Source organism: Protopterus annectens, chromosome 2.part0, assembly GCF_019279795.1.
Source record: "Protopterus annectens isolate FY-2018-M chromosome 2.part0, PAN1.0, whole genome shotgun sequence".
NCBI lineage: Eukaryota > Metazoa > Chordata > Ceratodontiformes > Protopteridae > Protopterus > Protopterus annectens.
Genome location: NC_056728.1, coordinates 1,858,024,820 through 1,858,049,889, shown reverse-complemented (window position 1 = coordinate 1,858,049,889; position 25,070 = coordinate 1,858,024,820).

Here is a 25,070-nt window from a genome sequence, read left to right as displayed (position 1 = left end):
TTAACCCAAACTCTAACCCTAAGGTCTGTCACTATCGCACACTCACCTAACCCATGCCCTAACCCTAACTCACTTAACCCGCCCCTAACCCTAAAGTCTGTCACTATCGCACACTTAGCTTACCCGCACCCTAACCCTAACTCACTTAACTCACCCCTAACCTTAAAGTTTGTCACTATTGCACACTTACCTTACCCGCACCCTGACCCTAAAGTCCCTCACTATCACACACTTACCTTAACATATCGGTGTTCTCAGTGTCGGGATTTTCAATCGTCAGTCATCTCCATTGTCGATCTTCCTGTGTTGGTTATCTCATTGTCGGCATTGTCAGCGTTCGGTGTTTTCAGGTAGACCCATATATATATATATATATATATACATATGCATACATCTATAGATATATATGTCTATATATATATATATATATATATATATATATATATATATATATATATATATATATATATATATATATATATATATATATATATATATATATATATATATATATATATATATATATATATATATATATATATATATATATATATATATATATATATATATATATATATATATATGTATGCAGCAATATATATATATATATATATATATATATATATATATATATATATATATATAAATATATATCTGTATATGTATATACAGACATATATCTATAGATATAAAAGAGAACATAACAAAAACATATATGACCACATGCACTATTAATGGGGGTGAGGGGCCCCAAGCAACATACATCTTGTACGTATAGATATTCTCCCCCACAGCCAAACACATCTGCCCTGCAATACAGTACCAACTATTGCAAATCCTGTAACCAGGACCTGACACAACATGGGCACAAGATGCTAACAATACTGCATCCCACCTGTATGATGTCAGGCTGATATCAGTAACATATCATGCAGTATAGTCTGGCTTCCATAGGGAATGTACAGTGAGGAAGCAATCAACATTCCTAAGATACATATACACAGAGACATATATGCAGATACACACACACACACACACACACACACATATAAATATATATATATATATATATATATATATATATATATATATATATATATATATAGCTATATATGTAAGTACACATACACATGCACTGATATGTATAGGAAGATACATATGTAGTGGGTGCACACAATACGTAACAGCCACTATGCCTACAGTTGCCACCTTACCAAATGGACACTGTATGAGCCACCCATACAAATGACAATTGTTGCCTGCAACATCAAAGGATATAACACCACACACAGGTTTGCATACATGGGAAATCTTTATTTGTGTACTATTACAGTTGTATATACCATGTCATATAGCTGTTTAGACTCTGAAATACATATAAACAGACTAATGCAACTGTCAAACAGATACATTAATACAGTATTCTGGAAAGGTTTACATATGTTGCTGTCCAGGCCAAGGCCTTCAAGTAGCACAACAGTAAAGACAGACTGGGCCACAGGATATCAATCAATCAACAGTAAGCAATGCAGATGTATAGTCCAGCAGCCTCTATATATACACTCTGAACACAACCCCTATGAGGTAAAGATCTCAGTTGACACAATGGGATGTATCTTTTAGATAACAAGGCATATCTGAAACCATCACAATCACACTGACAAACAGAACAGTCTGTATGGCAGGAAGCAGTAAGCCTGCATTTATCCAAGGTGAATTGTATGGTAATGTACATCCAGATATCTTAAGGCAGCTTTCCCCTGATACCCCACATGTTGTAACAGCCTAGGTTAGTTATGGTGCATCCCCCCACCGTAGAATGACATACAGGGCCATATACCACTGTTACATACACTGGTCTCTGTACTGCATAAGGGCACACATGTATTGTGTAGATGAGGCCCACACATATATGGACCCAACCCCATAATATGTGTGGGGGCCATAACAGCAGTAGAATGGTGGCAGGAATGGCAGCATGACATACTGTTAAATAAAATCAAGAATTCAATACACAGGAGGTTCAGGATCAAAAAGTTTACTAGTGTACACCAGGAGGCAAAAAACATACAAGTACAGAATTTTGTCTAACATGAAACAGGAAGCACACAATTTTATATAGGTTTAACATTCAAGCTGTGCCCACCTGCCTGACGTGGTATGTCACAGGGCATCTACATCACTTTAGCTTATAGTCCTCTATTCATAAAAACTGCTGATACTGTATATTTTAAAAAAGTTTTCCTCTGGTAACAATACGGCCTTGCTATCCACCTGGTCAGACATAATGTCTTTCTGTGAAGTTACTTCTTCAAGGTTTCATATCAGTTCGAATACAATAGCAGATTCAGTCTTCTAATACACATCTTTGTTCACTGTAACACTTTCCCACCAGCTGCATGCTATCTCAGTAACACATATACAAGGCCAAATCATCCCAGCAGGAAAGAGCAGAAGATTTCATTATTTTACACATTTAATTTCCTGACCCAGCAGATAATCACTTGTGAAAAGCATAAAAATTAAAACTTGCTAAGCTAGCATCTGCCAGGGTCAAAGGTCAGCTTGCTTCAAGCCACACTGCAGTTTCAAAACTACTTACATTTACACATGAATTAATCCTTTCTGTTATATGATTAATAGAATAAAATGCATTATATACTACTTTGCTTTTAAACTAGCATTTCTCATATATTCAAATACACATTTTTCTAACATTTTCCCCCTATTAATACTTTTTATTCTATTTTGAAGTATGCATAGTGTCATTTCATCTCCTAACCTTTTCCACTTAGGATTTTCAGCTAGGTGAGTCATTCAATCTATACTTCAGAAAAAATGTCATCTGAGATCAATTTTTCAATCTCAATGTCTTGATACAAAGTTTCAGTAACAGATACATCAATAAAATCTTTGATTAGTCTTTTCATGCAAGGAATTCCACAGCAAACACATGCTCCTATTAGGAGTATACCCACACAAATGGCAATCAGAATATTCATTAGGATGGAACCCCACCCCCCAAATAGATTCTGGAAAAAGTCCGTCAGTGGGTTTGGGCCTGGTTCAGTCATGGCTGATACTTGCTGAATTACCTCTAGGTGATTATTAATTTCATGCCTGTTGTCTGGTATGTACGCACAGCATTCTTCTTTGATAAGTGTGCACGTACCACCTCTCGCCACTATGGTGAAGTCAAGAGCCATTTGATTTTGTAGCACAACAGTTCTCATTGCATTCAGTTCATCAGTCAACAGTTCTAGGGCAGAAAAAGTTGCATTACTCATTACTTCGAGAAGTTTCGACAACTTCCTCAGCTCCCAGATCGATTTGACTGCTCCATAGGCTGGGAATATTCATGCCCAAGATATAACACTGTCACTCAAGTCCATATGAGTCAATTTACTTTTGTCTTTCACAGTATTATGGTCTTTCCAGCCAGCTTCGATCTTTCCAACTGGATTTACAGGTTTTTCAACTGGACCTTCAGGTTTTTGGGCTGCTTCCCTCAAGTTTCGTATCTTACCCAAAGGTAATTCTGCAGTATGTCTTATTGCCGGAACCAGATAACCCAAAAAACAACTGCCGGACCAATTCTCAGGTAACCATTTATATGCTTTTTTTCCCACAAATAAAATAACAGTTTTCTACTTTAGTACTAATATGCATTAGCCCTGCATGAAACATTTTCTGATCTATAACTGACAATTGTTTAAACAAAACAGGATTCTTACGAATGTCATTCATGGTTGTTTTCAATGAGTTCAAATATGTCATAATTAGTATTGCAAAAAGTATTGCCATTACTCTTCTTAATATAACATCGGTAAGATATGGTTATATTACAATTGCTCCAGCCCACCTGGAGAGTATCATTTTTGTAAAAACATCCAATTCCTTTTTGTGTGACAGGTAAAAATAAAGCTATTTTGTCCTATGATCTCACAGTTCCTGTATCGAAGAGTAAATTCTCCCAAGTCTCATTTATCCCCAAAGGGACAGCGGACATTATCAGTCCTCCATATGCTGTTGGTATAGCTGTACAAACCCAGCAATTTGAAATGTTCATAGTCTCTGCATATACATGCTTCATGGCTAGGTATGTGTTAAAACTTGGATGCCAGTCTATGGACGTTTCGTCACGCCTTCCCACTTTCACTTGTGTGGTTGTGTGTAGGATAAACCACAACAAGAGGAAAATTGTCACAATTACAGTCAATAAATGTACACTCAACAAAATGATTATGCAACATCTCTGGGGTTGATCTAAATTTCTATTCGCTTTGTTTTTGGCCATCTTGGTCTGGTTGTGTATCAGTCACAAAGTTTTTATCAAGTTGAAAGTTCTTTACCGGTTTGCAGTGTGTCAAATGAACCCAGGACGTCCTCTCAGCCACTCTGACTGCAGTAGGCGTTGCCAACAGAACCTGGTACGGTCCTGCCCACTTTGGACTCACCCAATTCTTCCTTTTCATCACTTTCAGCCACACCCACGTTCCAGGCTCCAAAACTGCTTCCACCGGTCTGGTCTGTTCCTTATCTGAAAAAGAGTTAAACTGCAAAACAGATTTATTTGTTAACAGTTTCCTCATATAACTAGCTAATGAACTGTCAGCCTCTTGCTCTGCAGGCATGAGAGCTTTCCACTGAGGCACATAATATGCTCTCCCAAAAATCATTTCAAAGGGAGTCAAACCCTTCACATTTGGAACCATTCTCATACTCAGCAGTGCCAAAGGCAGACAGTGTATCCAATTCTTTTGGGTCTCCTCAACTAACTTCCTAAGTTTATTTTTGAGGGTACCATTGTACCTTTCCACCAGTCCTGCTAACTGTGGGTGGTAGGCACAATGGTTCTTTAAGGAGATACCAAAAAGTCTCCCAAGTTGCTGGATTGTCTGGTTCGCAAAATGAGTGCCGTTGTCACTATAAATCCTTTCCGGAATGCCAAATCTAGGGATTATTTCTTTTATCAGGGCTTTTGCCACTGTTGCTGCATCCGGATTTTTGGTTGGAAAAGCTTCTACCCATTTGGAAAACATATCTACGATAACTAAACAAAACTTTTTCCCTTCACACATTCAATTCTATGAAATCCATACAAATAGTATGGAACGGATATGGTGGTATAGGAAAACTTCCTTGCTTGGTTTTAAATGCCCCTTGTGCATGGTGCTTGTTACAAATATGACAAGCTGCACAAAATTTTTGTGTGTAATTTGTGAATCCGTATGTTTGGAATATTCGGTTTACTAACTGTACCATCCCCCCTGTTGAGACATGGCACTGCCCATGGCTCAACAAAGCTGCATATCTAAATAAATTAGATGGCAATATCGGTTTTCTCTCTTTGGAAATGTACAGTCCATTTTCAAGAATTGCACCTCGTTTTACCCATTTTTGCTTTTCTGCTTTTGTAGTAAGTGTCTGCATTGTTTTTAACATGTCTAAATCTAAAATCTCAGAGGGTGTAATTCCTCATTCAAAAGTAAAGTTTCTGAGTCTGAGGCTGCTTGCTTTGCAGCTGAATCAGCTCGTGCATTGCCTTTTGAAATCTTATCCTGTTGTTTTGTATGAGCTACACATTTACAAATAGCTACTTTGGTAGGTAACTGAAAAGATTCTAATAATTACAAAATAAATTGCGCATGATTAATAGGTTTTCCACTAGATGTTATCATTCCTCTATTTTTCCATTGTTGTGCAAATACATGTACTGTAGAAAAAGCATACTGACTATCAGTATATATGTTTACACACTTGTTTTTTGCTAAAGTACATGCCCGCGTCAAAGCTATCAATTCTGCTGCTTGTGCAGATAAGTTATGTGGTAAGGATTGGGCTTCTAAAATGTCAGTGTCCATAACTACTGCATACCCCACCAGATTCTTTCCTGTAGGACCCCTTCTGCATGAGCCATCCACGTAATATGTCACCTCGACATTATCCAAGGGCATATCTGTGAGATCTTGTCTAGGTAAAGCTAACTGTTCAATTTCCTGCAGGCAGCTGTGTGGTGTGCCATCCGCAAGAGTTGGAAGTAATGTTGATGGATTTAATGTTGTGGATCATTCAATTATCATATGAGGTTGGCTCAGCAGTATAGTCATACATGAAAGGTGTCTAGCAGGAGAAAGGTATGCCACTTTTTCTTGCAGTAAAATTATTGCAACTGCATGAGGCACTCTCAGTGTGAGAGGGTGGAATAACACCACTGAGGCTGAAGCCTGTACTGCCATTGCAGCTGCAACTACTGCTTGTACACAGTGAGGCAAAGATCGTGCCACTGGGTCTAACTGCGATGAATAATAGGCTATGGGGCGTTGCTTATCCCCATGTTGTTGCGTCAATACTGACGTCATATATTCTTGCTTGCACTCTATGGTCTGAAAGAACCATTTGTGATAATTTGGAAGTCCTAAAACTAATGAAGAAGCTATCCACTGCTTCAACCTGCAGAAAGTCGTTTCTGCTTCAGGTGTCCATTGTAGAATATCTTGTGCTGCCACTGGTGTCTTATATATTAAGTCAGTCAGTGGAGCAGATTCCAAAGCATAATTTGGTATCCAGCTCCGACAGAAATTAGTTGTACCCAAGAAAGACATCATTTCCTTCTTGGTTGCTGGTTTGGGTGCTTGCAAGATTGCTGCTTTTCTTTCCTTGTCTAGTATTCTACCTTCATTGGATATTACATATCCTAAGTATCTAACTTGTTTTTTCCAAAGTTGTAACTTACTTTTATTTACTTTGTGTCCTTGTGTTGCTAAAAATTTCAATAATTCTACAGTATCCTCCCTGCATTATTGCTGGGTGGGGGCTGCTAGCAAGATGTCATCCACATAAAGTAGAATTTGACTACCTCCTGGTGGGGTAAACCCTGCCAGGTTGCTAGCCATTTCTTGTGCAAATATTGTTGGGCTCTCACAATATCCCTGTGGTAGTCGAGTATATGTATACCTTTTACCCTGAAATGTAAATGCAAACCAATATTGACTATCAGGATGTATAGGTATCGAGAAGAAAGCATTGCTGATATCTACCACAGAGAAATGCTTTTGTTGCGGTTTTAAATCATTTAACAAAGTATGTGGGTCTGGCACCGTAGGTGCTCTAGGTATTACTGCATTATTTACAGCTTGTAAATCTTGAACCATCCGCCATTCCCCATTCACTTTTTTAACAGGAAATAGGGGTGTATTACATGGTGAATCAGGAGATTCTACCAATACTCCTTCTTTGAGTAATGCTGCTATTGTAGGTTTGATTCCTATTTCTGCATCCTTTCTCAAAGGGTATTGTCTTTTCTGTGGTCTGAATGCTGACTTCGGGGTAATTGTAACTGGTCCTGCTGTTCGAATAAGTCCTACATCTGACTTGCCTGTTGACCAAAGAGTTGTCGGAATTTCACATAAGGCCTTTTCTTCTTCTTCTAATAAAAATGCTAATCAGCTGTCCTCGCTAGATTGCAAGTGAACAGCTGGATGTGTCTGTGTCAACCAATTCAATTTTTGTTTCTGTATCCCTTGTTCTGACAGTTCTAAATCAGTCTGTTTCTCCCATCTTGTTACTTTTTCTCCTAAGTCTGCCCATTTTACACTTTTGTTCTTTGTCAAGCTGACATGTGGTAATCAATTCGATCTATATAATGCAAGGAATTCTTGAGGTAATGAACAGCTAACTACACTGTTCCCCTCAGTATCCCAGTACAAAGTAGGCAATACTAGTCTAGTTGCACGATTTCTGAACAATTCTTGCTCATACTCTCTATCAGGTCCTGGTGTAGTACAGTAGTATAGAGTACAGTGTAACAAATGCTGTCAATCAGTGTCGAAGGAGGGGGCTTTACTGATGGCTACGTTCATCAGTTCCTCGGTTACTGCCCCTGGACCAGTCGTAACTAGGTCCTGGCTGTACCAGTAAAAAGTTTCACCCTCCGACCGCACTACAAAGGTATCCATTTGTCTCTATGCCTCCATACCTTGTACAGTTGGAACTACTGCTATGCCAAATATCTGCATAAGGTCCTTGCCCAATAGTTTTACTGGACACTTTGCAGAAACAGCAATTTTACTTTTCTGGGTCATAACTGAAACAGGGTCAGTTATTGCTATATCATGGGAAAGTGGTTCCCTGTATAGCTGTCTGTTTGCGGCTTTTACTAGTATATAATCAGGTGATTCGGAATGTTCTGGTAACTTGGAGGGGTGTATCAAGGTCCTGAGTCACACAGGAATTTGACTTCCCTTCCCTCCACCAGAAGTGTAACTTCCGGTTTCGTATCTGCTAACTAGAGCTCTAAGCTCAATAATGCTAAGTCCAAAATTTCACTTTCTTCATCCTCCATATCTACTTGCACTTCCTCTATTCCTTCTATCACATTTACATTTGTTTTTTGTTTATTAAGTTTTCCTGATGATTTCTGACTTTCGCATGATGTATCTTCACTATCATATAGTCAGTCCTCATCTCCCTTATCTTCTGTAATTACTTTTTTGTTTTGCTTACAATCCCTTGCTAGATGTCCCCTTTTCCCGCACTTGAAGCATTCACCTCTCTTTTTCCTTTCTTCAAAATCTTCTGATCGTTTGTCAGACTGTTTGTTTCCCTGGGTATTCTTCTTGCCCTTTTTACCTGACTGCAACACAAATACTTCAGCTCTGTCTTCAGCAGTGAAGACTTGCGCCTTCTTTTTCTTTTTACTATTAAAATGTCTTTCAGCATGTCTAGCGTATTCAAGTAAGGCTTGTAGCCTCCCTGTTCGATGGTCTATCATATGCTTCGTAATGAAGCTACTAATAGGCACAATGCAACCTTTCAAAAATGCATTTTTCAATTGTTGTTCATACGGGGAATCATTCGTTTGGTTCTCAGGAACCGACATACCGCTATGATTATTAAAACATTCTAATAATCTAGCATAGTACCCATCTATTGTCTCATTTTCCTGTTGTATGCATTGATTAATGCAAGTCCAGTCTGCTCTGGGTTTCCATTTCTCAGAGATTCGGTCTGTAAGACCTTTCACTCTGTTGTCTAACTCTGCGTCACTATGTGGGAGTGGTTTAAACTCTGCATTACGAGGATTCCAGGTGCCACAAATCATGTGCCAATCTGGACCTATAATTTGTCTTGCTACTTTTTCTACTTCTTCCCCATTCAAGTGGTAACTCAACCTCATGCCTTGTAAATCTTCCAAAAACTTCGTAAAATTAACTTTCGGATGGGGGATTCCCTCAGTAGCTTTCCGGATATCCTCCGGTGTCCATGGTCTATATACTAAGAGTGTTGGGTTTTGCCCTTCCTGTCCTGCCTGAGGATTTGGAACTTCTATATGTGGGCATATTTCTTCCTCACTCTCAACCTGTAAGTTTCTCTCTATTTGATATGATTCTGCGTCCCTATGTATTTTACATGTTCGGGACCTTGTTTCAATAGGATCTCTAATAAACGGTTGTGGTCTTGCTGAAACTTCAGAATAACGCGGAGGCGGACCAGCCTGTCCACTCGCTTCATATCCTGAGAAGGGTAAGGGAGGGGGCAAGGGAGGAGGAGGAGGAGCTGTTGCTATTACCAAGTTATTATCTTCTTTGTCTAAAAATAATGTTTTCGAATTTTTTAGCTTCTGTTCTCTACGATTTGCTTCCTCAATCCACCTGTGTGCCTGAGAAATGCCTAATTGGTGTTGCTTTTTTGCCTGACCTCCCGCATCAGATTTAAGTTGCTTAAGGAGTTTAACTAGTGAAGTTTTATCTAGATTACCATCAAATTCATATTTGTTAACCCATTTCGTGTAATACCTAACGTTATCGGAAAATGTTGTAATTGCATGTATTTTGCGTCTTCAGTTAGGGGCGGATCTCGAGATGTTTTAGTGCACTGATTTCCCATGGCAAAGAAAATGTTACGTAACCCTTTTTTTATCACGTGATATCAAGTTCTCAGTTCCTTTTCATAGTTTATCTAGAATAACTGCCTACCTTATTCTGTTACCCTGATCTATGACCAAATATACAGTACTTCCTTTTGTTCCTGATCTGCAAAACAAATCTTGACAACAATATACTGTAACTTAGTCCCTGATCTAAAACAGAAAAAAGGCAAATTCTTCCTACCTGAGCCTCCAGTATTGAACCGTCCAATATCCGCTCTTCGGCCACAGATCAGAAAGTGGCCAGCCTCTTTAAATGACAATTCAGTCGGAGGTCTTTTCACCCAAGAAGAACCGTTTCGGTAACTTCTCCTGCGCAGTATTCGACCACCGGTAGACACTGATCTGCAGCTGTCCAAGGGAATTCCGGTCCGAAGGACCAAACTGTTAAATAAAATCAAGAATTCAATACACAGGAGGTTCAGGATCAAAAAGTTTACTAGTGTACACCAGGAGGCAAAAAACGTACAAGTACAGAATTTTGTCTAACATGAAACAGGAAGCACACAATTTTATATAGGTTTAACATTCAAGCTGTGCCCACCTTCCTGACGTGGTATGTCACAGGGCATCTACATCACTTTAGCTTACAGTCCTCTATTCATAAAAACTGCTGATACTGTATATTTTAAAAAAGTTTTCCTCTGGTAACAATACGGCCTTGCTATCCACCTGGTCAGACATAATGTCTTTCTGTGAAGTTACTTCTTCAAGGTTTCATATCAGTTCGAATACAATAGCAGATTCAGTCTTCTAATACACATCTTTGTTCACTGTAACACTTTCCCACCAGCTGCATGCTATCTCAGTAACACATATACAAGGCCAAATCATCCCAGCAGGAAAGAGCAGAAGATTTCATTATTTTACACATTTAATTTCCTGACCCAGCAGATAATCACTTGTGAAAAGCATAAACATTAAAACTTGCTAAGCTAGCATCTGCCAGGGTCAAAGGTCAGCTTGCTTCAAGCCACACTGCAGTTTCAAAACTACTTACATTTACACATTAATTAATCCTTTCTGTTATATGATTAATAGAATAAAATGCATTATATACTACTTTGCTTTTAAACTAGCATTTCTCATATATTCAAATACACATTTTTATAACACATACTCACAGCCCACTACATAACAAGCCCTGACAGCATGACATATGGACAAAGCCTGGTATGTAGGTGGAGGACAGAGGCTGGAACACAGGCCCGTATGTGAAATAGTGTTGTCATACACTAAGCAAGTTGCTGGTGTTACAGGATAGTCTGCAATATACCCTTAGTCGGGAATATGAAGTTAGAAACACAAATGGATGTAGCCATGTACTGATAGCACTCAATGCACCCACAATGCCAGTGATATATCTGACACAAGCCCTGTGTGGTGGACAGACAAAACATAACAGGCACACCACTGGTCATCAAGTGGATAGGCCCACAGTTGAGAGCTATGCAGACAGACTGCATTCCATTTTAAACTAGTATGTACACACAAACCCTGTAACACTAGTGCTATACAATGCATACAACAACACTACTCACACTCTGTCTGTAGTTCTGGAACCTCATACAAATATGTAGCTGGCCTGAGTGTGCAAGTTCTCTTATAAGAGGTATTGCTACCTACTGTCTGTAACACTGTTGCCCACACACAAGAAAGATGTCCCCCATACAGGAAAGGTAAAGGGACCATGCCCACATGATGTAGGGATTTATAGTAGTTGGTTGCCATGACAGTGGTAATTAGAAGTACTACACAGCATGCTGCATGCAGGTAGCAAGTGGAGGACACTGATTGGTGCAGAGGCCATCACCTGATCATGTGCATCACCTTCAAAAGCCATGCTGGAATCTATTCAAAGCAGCTCAATCCATTTACTGGAGAGAGAGAGAGAGAGACAGACACAGAGAGAGAGTGGGAGAGTGAAAGAAAGTGGAATTGAATGTGAAACACACAAACAATCTAACAAACTAAGAAAGAAAGCTGGCTAAAGGCCAAGCCAAAGGAGAACAAAAAGAAAATCCTTACAAGGACACTATCCAGAACAGACCTCATTCCTACAACAGGTATGTGAAGTATATATGCATGTAATTGGCTGTAGTACTTGGTCCATAATAATGGGATAGATAATGTGGAATGATTTATATGTGCCATCAGGTGTTGTTGTAATAATGTTCAGCTGAACAACGGCTAAGGACAATAGAGTCTGTCCCTGTGGGTAGTGGGCCATACCCATCAACTGTGCAGAGCAGCACTGACTGATAAGATGTAAGCCATCATAGTGTTTGTTGTGTAATGGGAAGCATGTATATTACTGTGGCCAATAGCTGGTGGTGGAAGTAATGCCATAATGATGGACACATGGGTTCCACAGCCAACCACTTGCAGGATACTCAGGTTAACCTGCATTGTAGCATGCTGGAATGCCATAGGTGTGTAATAGGGTTACCTGCAATCTGGCCCTACATATACTCCCCTAATGTTAGGCTGTGTCCATATGTGGCACCTGTCTGTGTTGTAGCAAGGCAGAACAGTGCAGCTGTGCAGGAAGATAGTTTGAGATTATGGACCTGATGTCTAAATGTACCCCATATATAGGTATGTATATGTATATATATATATATATATATATATATATATATATATATATATATATATATATATATATATATATATATATGTCCACAGATGTTCAGATAACCATATGTAATATCTATATGCACATGTCTAAATATATACAAACACACACACACATATATGTATGTAAATACATGTCCTCTATATTACCACCACAGTGCTGCATGCTATATATGAGGGAAAGGTACACATAGCAATACACGCAGATATATACAGCTGTCTGTGTGTGCAACATGAATGGGTATGTCACATGTGAACCCCTTGTTGGGACCACATTGCCCTTGTCTGTGAAGTAGGGAATGGGAATATGGGGAAGTATGGCAGGTATAGTTGTGGAGGTGGTCTGGGTTGGTAGATATAGAGGACAGCCTACAGGGGTAGTATGTGACACATGTGGTGGGTAAACACCCTGGATGGTGTGTGTGGTCTGTGATGTGGAAGCCCCATGGGCACCAATATGTACACAATGGGAACAAGCCTCCCACCCACTGATACTCACAACAGCAGTCCACATCCTGAAGGTGCCTGGCCTGGAGGCTGAGAAGGAAGAGCATGTGGACCCTGTGAATGTGTACTGGGTGCCTCAAGGTGATGTAGCACATCCCACATGTGTCTGTGAAGCCTGCTATGGAACAGACCCTGGACCTGACCTCAGAGGACAAGATCATGTCTGTGTGTGCCCCTGGGGGGACAACATCCTCTGAGGTGGTTCCACCCAAAGGTAGTGCTGGACCAGTACATGAGGAGGCCCAGGGTGGGTCCCACATGTGATGTTGCCTGGTAACATGGGCAGATGAGTTTGTAGAGGTGGTTCTGCTGGCAAATATTCCCTAAACATGCTATTGTGTCACTGTTATAGAATATATGTTGGTAGTAATAGTCTACATAATTCCAGAACATGTCCAACAGCATCCATATATATCCTCAATAACACAGAATGTCAGATGTGTAGCAATCACATAGCAAGCATACCACAGGCATATATGGAACCATAGTAGCCCTGACAATGGCATGCAGGTGAATAGTCTGTAACCGGACAGCAATGATAGTGTCCACACAGGGAACATGGCTATGAACATATAGCCCAAAGTGTGGTACAATACAATATCTGTCCCATTAGTAGGTAGGCTGTAGCCATACCTATTGAGTTGTGTGTACAGTTTGTTGTCACTTATATGGTGGGGGGTGACAGAGATGTGTATTAAGAACTGTGGTAACCTTGCTGTATGAGTTGCTCAGACCTGTTTCCATCTTTATGTCTTTCAGGCAAGATGTCACATGGGCAGCTCCCTGCTTACTCAGCTGCTGAGAATGAAATAGTGCCAAACTACCTAATCCAGCACTACCCTGTCCTGTTTGGCTGGGCCACCCATGAGCAGCAGGAGTGGACTGCCCTGTGGAAGGACCTAGTCCACAGGGTCAATGATGTCGGACTGCACAACTGCAGTTATGAGCAGGTCCGGCAACATTGTTCTGACTTGCTTCGCAATGCCCTTCGGCATGCTGCTGCAGTTCAGGGGGATCACCTCACAACATGTGGGGGGGCATGCCATCCATCCCCCCCCGACATGTGTTGAGGAGCTCCTCACCAGCCTCGTGGCACCTGCCTGTCCGCACAGCCAACAACTGCCGGACACCATTGTGGAGGTGGGTGCTACCCACACACCGGCTGAGGAGCATGCAGGTAAGGCCACAGGGAACATCAGCAGACCACTGTTGCATATGCATCCACATCTGTACAGGTAAATCATGCATATTTGACATGTCATATATATAGTTTGTTGCTGCATAGTATTAATAAACAGATGTGCATACGTGGTAGTATTGTGTACATGTACTGTTGATGTACTGTAATGCTGCACCCACCCTGTAGCAATGCCACAGGTGTGGCCACTGACTTTGCATCTCTCACCCTCTTATGTAGGTCCCTCTGGTATACCACCAAGGCAGCAGTCTGTAGCTGGTGAGTATGGTTTAGGTTGATGCTTGCCAATACACCGGGCATGTAATGGCTATGGTATATTCCATGCACACATCTAACACACCTACCCAGAATGCATGCTGTACATGTGCACGTATTGTTGCTGTTAAATGCACGGCATCACAGTGGTGACCATGATGGGGTATTGGAAGGGTATGTCAGACACTTGCAAGATAACTAACATCCTGTCATTGTGGAATGTGTCCACAGGGAGTAACATAATGGTGGGAGACATGGCCTACAGTAGGGACATGTGTGAAACATCACCCCTATACAGTGCAACAAAAGTGTATATACCAGGAGTACAATGGCAACTGTTACAGATTTACACTATGGCATAATGTATTACTGTGGTCTACATTATTAGTTGGGACTAGGCTGTAACACGTGATGCTCAGTGTATGGGACACTGCAAACTGACACACATGTGTATACCTTACTTGTCAAGCATCTGCAAAAAGGCTGAAGGTGGGGAGGGGGGTGTCAGCATGACACACCAGTGCATTGCAGCAGGGATCCTAAGGATGCTAAGAAAGGCTGTATCTGCACACAGTCAGGTTCAGGAACTGTGGCAGACATAACCCTACCCCCACTGCAATAGTGGCGGCAGTGTATGAACACCAAGGAATGTACACATGAGTAGACCTTGCAACCATGCAGATTTGGGGGACATGTGTAGGGCTGACTGAACACACACTGGCAAATGCAGATGGCCCATGCTAGTATACCCCTGCCAGGAGTAGTGACTGCTGTAGTACACATAATAGGTGCAACAAACCATCATGATAAGGGCGTGCACACATATGCACATATGGAGTGTATGCATCACGGTCAGCATCCGCACACCTAATACATTCCGTAGATGCTGCATGTGAATGTACAGGACATATGTCACATATCAGGCTCATGTAGTGTTAATATATGCGGTGATGTAGTCTCATGGCAGATCAAGGAAGGGTGCATCATATCAATAAGGGTGTGTACACTTCCCATAGCCATGGTATGGTCTGACAGTTGTCAGTGTAATAATATTGGATTGGTCATACATGGTCCGCTGATGTTGAGATCTGTAAACCAGGCATCAGGCCTTTACAAATGACATCTGTCCACATATCATCCCAGGTATGTGTTTCTGAAATACATAGGGGCTGTGAGCATTAGAGCTGACATAACTGACACAGTACTACACATTCAGCAATGGGTTGTACACCTGTGAGGTTTGGTGCACAGTACATGGCAGGGTGCAGAACAGGTGCACAGCAATACTGTGTACATGGGTGCAGTGGTATCCAAGGGAAGAGGCATCACCTACTAACACAGCACATGCATCACACACATGTATACTGTTGCGAGCATGGATTGACTATAGCTGCACTGCATGCTGTTGTGTACCATATGTTATGCAAGTTGACAGATGGGTAATAGGAGGACTGTGTGTACTATTTTTGTGCAATCTAAGCTGTATGTGTGTGAGTGTGTTGGTGGGTGGTTATTTTGTCTGTAGGGTCACTCTAGTGAAGTGGAGGGAGGTTGATGCATGTAGGATGCTTGTATGCATGTGTGTGTGTTTGTGTGGGTGTCCATATATGCTCATGTGTGATTGTGGGGTTGTTCATACAGCAGTACTTTCCTTTGGGATTGTGCAGTACATGGACATGGACTGACACATGACACACCAGGAATACTTGTCATGTATGTAATCACAGGACAGCTGATAGTATAATAAGGTCTGTAGCATGGAACATGCATTGGGAGGGAAGGTAGACACCAGGTATACCCTTAATATCGCATTAAGCAGAGAGGTTACCAGCAAACCATGTATGCAGCACTACAGATGCATTGGGGAATTACTAGACAACACCAGGGAGTATATCCATATATTACAGTTGTCACATGATAGGTTGATTGAGTAGCATATCTGGCATGTACTGAGCAATACTTACCCATGACACTCCAGTCCATGACATTATGGAGTGAACATAGTAGCCCTTCACATATAGGGGCCATGCTCACGATGTCCGGACATACACAGGGTGAACACTGAATGACAACAGTGAGGCCATGTAAAACCACTCCACTCAGGTCAGAGAGGTAATGGAGTAACAGGTCTTGTGTTGTGATCACTTGTCTAGGCATTTAGAGAAATGATACATTAATGAGTGGTATTAATGAGTGTATGTTACCAAGTGTGATGTAGGATGGAGAAAGCATGGGAATAAATGTGGGACTGTCTGTAAAGTCACGGACAGGTAGGTATTAAGGTGGTGTGTGTGTGTGTGTGTGTGTGTGTGTGTGTGTGTGTGTGTGTGTGTGTGTGTGTGTCTGTATCTGTGTGTGTGTGTGTGTGTGTGTGTCTGTATCTGTGTGTGTGTGTGTGTGTGTGTGTGTGTGTGTGTGTGTGTGTGTGTGTGTGTGTGTGTGTGTGTGTGTGTACTGTTATGCAGTGGTGTACAAGTCTTAAAGTGCATTTCTTGTTTTTCCCCACAGGTGGCGAAGTGGGTCAGGGTCCCTCCTGCATGCAATCTGATGTTGGTGTCCATACAGACACTGAAGATGACAATAGTACTGTTGAGGCACAGGTGGGGTTGTCAAGGGCTGAAACAGCGCCATCATTTGACATCCCCCTTTTAGCCACCCCAACCCCGCACATAGTGCCAGTGCCTATGCATACCCCGTCACCAGTGGCCATAGCAGAGGGACAGTTGGCAGTTGGTGGCAGTGCACAGGAGAGTGTGGTGTCCATGCCTACTGTGTCTGGTCACAGCAGGTATAGCCGGATGTCTGGCAGGGCACCACATAGGCAGATGACCCAGGGTGCTCGTGGTAGGGCCACTGATTATCATGCCCCTAGCAGTCGCGCCACAACTGGTATCACCAGGCGCATGTTTCAGGCTGTCATGATGGCACAGGCATGTATGGAACATTACTCCAGACAGGGCCTGAGGCTACAGAGGGCTGCTTTCACATCTGCAAGTGACAACTTCTGTGAACTGTCTGGTGCCATCTGTGCCTATACCGAGTTCATGGATAGACAGTATGGTGAGATGATGGGCCTCATTGACCATGGTTTGTCTGTACTTGAACACATGGTGGGAGGGCGGTGACGACTGCGTGGATGTAGTCCAGCAAAAGCAATAGCGGGTGGTCAACATGGACGTGCTAGGACACCAAGGCTCTCCCGTAGTCGCAGTACCAGCCTCAGCACTGTGGGAGGGCACTGTCTACACCACACCACAGCAGGCCATGAGCATGTGGTCCTGGCCAGACCCAGGAGGGACCTGGTTCAAGCAGACATCTGTCATCATCAGGGGAGAGTAGCACATCGAAGCTTGTACCTGGACGTGCCCATGGAACCCCTGGCAGGGACAGTCCATGTGTTCATGGCCAGAGGCAGTGAACTGTACACCCTGCCAGGTATGGTCTGCAGCTGTCCATAAACACCTGTACAGGGCAGCCACATGGCAGAACTGTGTGCATGCATACCCACACACTATATGAACACACCTAGGGCAACCCCATACATACACACACCACATCACCATGCCCAGTTCACCTCATAACACTCCTCACCCACACACATGGTGTCAAATGTATGGCCCACTCTCGGCCTCTGGCAAACCAACAACACACCCCATGCATATGATGATACCTGTGCCACATCCCTTTCATCCATAACATCGATGCAGGGACAGGCTAATATGGTTCTGATGCCCATGGTGACTGTACTACAGTGTACCAAAGTACTGCAGTGTAACATGTTGTCAGGAGTAAAGTTTATTGCATACATGTCAGGTAGTGTAGCTGTCCAGCAATGATGCATTATAGCTTTTTGTAACACTGGTTGATTGTGGTCTCCATAATGTTATCCATTTGTGTTGTAGGTGTACATGTGTCAGCAGGAGGATGGTCTGCAGTCATATCTCACAATGGGGTATGGCACTGTGGTGACACCATGGCTGTGACATATCTGGGGTACAGTTGAACACATCACAGGTTTGTATAACAGTTATTGCCTGTGCCACATGGACAGGTGACCTGCTGGGACATGTATAATCTGCAACCTGATGTTGACATCCACATATATGCACACTCTTACTTGGCAACACTGGGACTAGACCCCTACTTAGGTATGTAGTGCTACTGAAGTGTGTGGCTTTCATTGCAGACACCACACAGTGTTTAGGGTGAGGTGTGTTCCAGGTTACATGGAGAACATCCCCAGACATGTAAGCTAATGCGGGATGTAATGGTTGTATATGGACAATACATAGTGTAACATACCATCATATACACATTAACAGACACATAACAGGCAAACACATGTCCGAGAGGCTTGGGCCTATCACTGCTAACTAACTTGACTGTGTGTCCAATGTGTTACAGGTAGGCTGTACACAGCACATGCATTAGTGGGCTGGATTGTGGTATCAGTTACCTGTATGGTTGATGGTGACAGTGGACACCATAAAGTGGTAGATGGGACATATACCGGGTGTACCCTGGTATAATGACAGTGTACAGAGTACCCACATCCCCCAGTGGATATTGTACTCCCTGAAACCCATGATGACACTCTGACATACCCACCATCACACATTGCCCACGACTGGGATGCAACCCATTGTATATCCCAACAGTGATACTACAGGGATATGCATCTAATGCACATGCCACAAGCATAGTAGGGTGTTGCATTGTCATGCCTCACCTATGGGCAGCAACACTATTTGTACTACTGTGTGGAAATGGGTATTGTAATAGGATTATGTGGCCTCGGAATGCTGTACCCTACAGATATACGGACATGCACACATTCACACATTTGCCAGAGCTCAATTGGTATCCCATGCCTATCGACCCATTTGTACAACACTGTTGTGCTGGTACTGCAAGGCTTGTGTAGCCAGTAGGGAGAGGAGCATAACAGGGTACATGTAATGTCCCATACAGCAGCAGTCACAACTGACTATGGCAATGGGTGTTGCAGTGGTTGTGAAGGCCCTCATGGAATTCCCAAGTACAGGTGTACTACTGCACAGATGCTGCTATCCTCAGTAATGCACACGTGCACATGTGTCAGTACTGGGGTGCATCACTGCAGGTGGTCATAGCTGTGTACCTAGCTATTGTCCATAGAGAGATGGGTTGTCTAGAGGATGTTTGTACAGTAGTATCCTGCCACCTGCCACCTGCCATGTGACAGCAGGCAATCTAGCGACAGACACCACTGTGGTGACCCTCAGGGTGAGAGTGACATGCATCAGCCAATCCTCTGGGTGCCTCCTGCACATGGCCACTGAGGTGATCAAGATGACATGTATGTAACATGCATTACAACACATGGTTAGTGTCTGTGATGGAAAACTGTACCCAAGCATGTTCTGTTGACTGTGGTAGTGTAGTGAAGTACCCGTGGAATGTGGTGTGTACAGGGTGTTGTCTCCTATATGTGCCAGTTCTTACACAGCTGGGCAGACATGTCAGTGTCAATCAAGCATAGTTTGCCTCTACATATCCCAGCTGGATACCTGCTATCTGCACATCTGTACAGGGACTGACAGTCATCATCTTGGCAAGTAGCTATGCAGTAGGATGAATGTGGTGACAGATAGATGTTTGACAACAATATGTATGCCATAACTACATGCTGGAAGCCCTCAGTAACATGCGCTGTACAGCCAGTAGTCTACAGTTACATTCCACATGTCGGATCATTATCTAGTAGGGGATATATACTGTGACACAGCTCATACACCAGGGACACAACAGGGAGGCCTCAGAGTCCAGCTATGCCTGCAGGAGTGCCTATTGTCAGTACTACATGTAGCACTCTACTCTTGCCTGGGAAAGCACTGTCAAAAGTAGTACCACCATGATACACTACATGCCAGTGTGGCAGCATGTACCCAGGGCTACTACCCCTGTATGTAACACATTCACATGGATAACAGTGCTGTACAGGCCTCATATACTTGTGTGTCCCAGACATGACACTCACACCCCTTGCTACTGTACTGACAGCACTTAGGCATATGTATTGTACATGGCATTACATACACTTATTACAGATGTCATTACCCTGCTATGTTATTGGACTGGGTGGTGAGAACTGGTTACCAGGGCTAAGCCATGCTTAGCAGGTATCAACATTGCTCCAATAAAGCAGCTAAGCTGATTTGCGCACTGGTAAGTGAAGCTTACACTGTGTAAGTACCCATATGTTTACCCATAGCTTAGCACCGCTTAGCTTCACGCAAACCCACGCAAACACGCTTAAAGCTGCTCAAAACTGCCTTAACCACTCTGTATTTGACAGCCCTTGTTCTGCCCAGCAACAAAATGAACAGCCCTTGCAGGTCTTGAAACCAGGACTCTCTGCACTATAGTCACAACACTTAACCACTACGCCATGACCACTATGATAACAGCTGTTGTTTTTCCAATATATCTATCAATACACATATTGATTAGTATTGAACAATTGCCTTTACTTCCACAATTGTGTAGTACTTGTTATTAATATGACTGTTGCATCACATATGTTGTTTTATCATAATGTACACATATTAGATACATACTGGGAAGGTATACACAACCGTGATGTTTACACATGACAGGAATATGGGTATATACATATACATATGTTGATATATGTTTACATGTACATACACATGTATATTCATACATATGTCTGTATACACATCTGTATAGTGCATCATATATACGGCCAGGTGTAGATCTCTTTGTATATACACATATATGTATATATAGATAGATATATGTATATATAGCTATATATGTATGCACATCCTATGTGTACAGATATGCCTATTTATGTAGATATATATGTAGATATCTATAACTATATGTGCATACATATCTATTCTGATATACCTATCACTATCAATATATATGTAGATATCCATAAGTATATGTTCATATGTCTCTGTATATGTGTAGACATATATTGCTGTGTATATGTATATATTTGAGTGTTTATATGTGTGTGTATATATATATATATATATATATATATATATATATATATATATATATATATATATATATATATCCATCTATGTATGTCGATATGTATATGTGTATATATATCTATACAGATATATGGATAATTTTATATATATATATATATATATATATATATATATATATATATATGTTCACTATATGTCCAGAACATGGAGTGGAGTCTTAGCTCAGCCCCAATAGTCCCAACCTCTTAGTGCAAGGGAATGTCAGGTATGTATTGCAGGTATATATGTAGACTGTTGCTGATGTAGTAGGGGTTGTCTTAACAGATATGTTGTGTATGGGAGGTCACATCTGCTTTTAACATGTGCGCCATTGGCTACTGATAGACATCCTAAGGACATTATAATAGAGTACCACTACTAGCACAGTAATTATCCTGTGGACTACAGCAGAGATATGGCCAATAAATGTTTACAGTCTGACACACTCTGGTCAGTCCAGAGTTATACACAGACCCCCTGAGTGCAAGATATGTGGACCAAGCCTGACAATGTGGATGTCAACAGCCATGTAGATGGGCATATCACATAAATACTGGAATACATATGCCCACATAGGTTATGCATTTACACACTCCTAACAGTCCTGACACATAACCGCTGGTGCAGAGGTCACATGGCTACATACTACCCACTAGTTAGTGACATACATCTGTACAGCATCTCACTGCTTTGTCAGAAATACATGACAGTTATGGTGGCCCGGCAGCAGTACATCTGGCAAAAATCTGGACATAAAATCACACTGGGTAAATACACTAAGCTGCTAGGCATGTAACAAAGCACTGTGCAAACTACAGGCAGACTGTCACAACACTGGCCTACATTTCGTATGGGGCAATACACATGTACCTGCAAATATTGCAGGCTCTACAGACATGTCATAGCACAGAGTAAGAGACACCTGTGTGAAAGGGCATACCCACAAACAATGTGAACACAGCCATAGCCATATATGGTAAGCTAGCTTAATATTACAGTATATGGACTGTCTGAACAACACCATCCTCATATGTGCCACTCACACACTAACCCTACATATACTGGGCCACTACACAGTGTGGTCCGATGCCTGTCTGTGGTATGGGAGATGTGTGTGTTTGGCCCTACAAACATGTAAGCCGATAGGGTATCATGCACTGGAGCAGCATGTAACATCAGATTGAACAGGACCAAGAACAATGACATCTGCCATAGTCTGTACACAGGCCAAGGTACATATTCACAATACACACACACTGTCGACAATCACCATAGGTATACACACCGTCGACAATCACCATAAGTATACATACCTCAGTACTGTACACACAACCACAGAATGCCCAGGTTATGTCCTCAAATATAACCCCTACTATACATAACATGTGTAGCAGTCTGATATCTCACTGGCTTGATATCAAACACATAGACCTCACAGTCAGAGTGTCAAACAGTCACAGCCCTTAAGGCCAAACACAATGCCAGACACACTAGTCATTGGTGACTCCATAGTCAGACACACTGATGTCCCGCTCACCAGACTGAGTAAGGAGAAGGTCACAGTAAGCTGCCTGTCGGGCGCTAGAATCCGCCACATAACGCAAGCACTCAGGTCTCTCAACAGCAGGTACAAATATGACTCAGTCATTGTCCACGCTGGTGTAAACGACCTGAGATGTACCTCCTTGGACTACATGAAAAGAGACATTGAGGAGCTCTCTGATTATGTAGCCCAGGCAGGTATGACCCTGACCTTGAGCAGTATCCTACCTTCACCAAGAATGATGCCACAATACAGAGATAAGATGATCAGCTTTAACAATTGGCTTAAACACTGGTGTCATTCAAAGGGGATCCAGTATCTGTCTGCCTGGGATGACATGCTGGACAAGCCACGCTGCTTCAAGGGACGGCTTGCACCTGTCACCCTGGGATTCGGATATTGGCAAAGGCTCTTGCCACCCCCATAGTGCCTTTTAGGCAAGGCTCAAATTCTAAACCTACCACCCTAGAACACAAAAAGGAAAAAATTAAGGGTAATGCTGCTCAATGCCAGAAGTCTAAATCTCAAAATGCACGCACTCGAGGCCCTTCTCAGTATGGAGAACATCGATGTCTGTGCTGTGACAGAAACCTGGTTCAAGGCTCCTGAGAAGCACCCCAGCGCTATCAGGTTTTACCTCATATCATGCCCGCCCCAAAATCCGGACAATACCAAGAAAGGAGGGGTATCCATATTCATCAAGGACACCCACACCTCAAGACTGGTGGCAACGCACGATGCATCGGAGACCATCCAGGTGCAATTAACCATAGGCAAGACTGCTCTGCAAATTGTAGCATGTTACAGGCCACCCTCACAAACTCAGGAAACTCACATGGCCTTCCTGAAAACACTAGAGGGATAAATGTATCACCAAACACCATCATACTAGGTGACTTCAATTACCCTAATATAGACTGGGAACACTACTCAAGCCCAAACACCCTAGCCCAAAAGTTCCTGGAATTCATAAACTCAAATGCCATGGAACAACTAGTCACCATCCCCACAAGAGGAGATAACATACTTGATCTCATCATCACGAACATGGGAGCACAATGTTCAACACCGGAAGTATACCCCTCACTGGTGAGATCAGATCACAAACTAATCTCGCTGGAGGTCCTCATCCCACCCCCACCTGAAATAAAAAAGACCACAGTAAAGAACTTCTCAAAAGCCGACTTCACACTTCTAAAGACTAGTGTGGTCTCCTTTCAGGCCCCCGAGCCAGCGGAAAACAATACTCAAGCTGCGGAATCACTTACAAATGCCTTCTACCAGCACCTGCAGGACTGCATGGATAAGGCAATCCCAAGCAAAACAAAGACTCTTTGTACCAAAGGCAAGCGTCCAGTCTGGTGGACCCCAGCCATAAACAAACTCTACAACAAAAGGAGGAAGCTACTACAAGATAGAGCAAAATCCTTAAAAGGTAAGACACCCTTGATCACTATAAGTAAAAAACTAAGAGCTCTCATAAAATCATCCAAAGCAAATTTCGAGAGAAAAATAGCTAAAGACTCAAAAGACAATCATAAGGCCTTCTTTAGCTATGTTAGAAACCTAGGAGGAAACTCCCAGATATGCTCAGAACTAGTTCAAAATGATGTGAAGATTACTGATCCTACAGACATTGCCAACATACTGGCTGACAGGTTCAGTGCAAACTTCTCCCCCTCCCCAAAAGGAGAGATATCTATACCAAATGAGTGCAGCCCCCAAACATCTCCAGCGCCCAAGTGAGAACTGCTCTCTCCAAAGCAAAAACACAGCATCCATGGGACCCGATGGTGTCCCCGGCTGTGTGCTCCACGAACTCAATGAGGAATTAAACCCACAGCTAGGACAGCTGTTTAATCAAAGTCTTACCTCTGGATACGCACCCAGGAGTGGCGCACTGCAACTGTGGTCCCACTTCACAAAGGCGGTGCCTCCACAGACCCTGGA